The sequence below is a fragment of the Oryzias melastigma genome, linkage group LG15 (assembly GCF_002922805.2).
Source record: "Oryzias melastigma strain HK-1 linkage group LG15, ASM292280v2, whole genome shotgun sequence".
Lineage (NCBI taxonomy): Eukaryota > Metazoa > Chordata > Actinopteri > Beloniformes > Adrianichthyidae > Oryzias > Oryzias melastigma.
In genome coordinates, this window is record NC_050526.1 from 16,403,283 (window position 1) to 16,403,730 (window position 448).

Genomic DNA, 448 nt, shown 5'->3' on the forward strand with positions numbered 1-448 from the left:
AGCAGCGCATCAGAAAATCTGTCATTTTTTTCATGAATTCTGTTTTTAAGCTCCGATTGTTGAACGGATTCATTTACATGACGGGAACACGTCTCTGTTGAAGGTCCACGGATCACAAAAGTTCAGGAAATCTGATGAAAATATTGCAGAAGATCAAAGTCGCCAAATAATTTACCAAACACGTGTCTCGGCGTGGGGTCTCATGCATCTCTGATGCAGCTGTCTGGGGATCTGAGGATCTGTGGATCTGAGGATCTGAGGATTTGTGGATCTGAGGATCTGAGGATCTGTGGATCTGAGGATCTGTGGATCTGTGGATCTGTGGATCTGAGGATCTGTGGATCTGTGGATCTGAGGATCTGTGGATCTGTGGATCTGTGGATCTGAGGATCTGTGGATCTGTGGATCTGAGGATTTGTGGATCTGAGGATTTGAGGATCTGTGGATC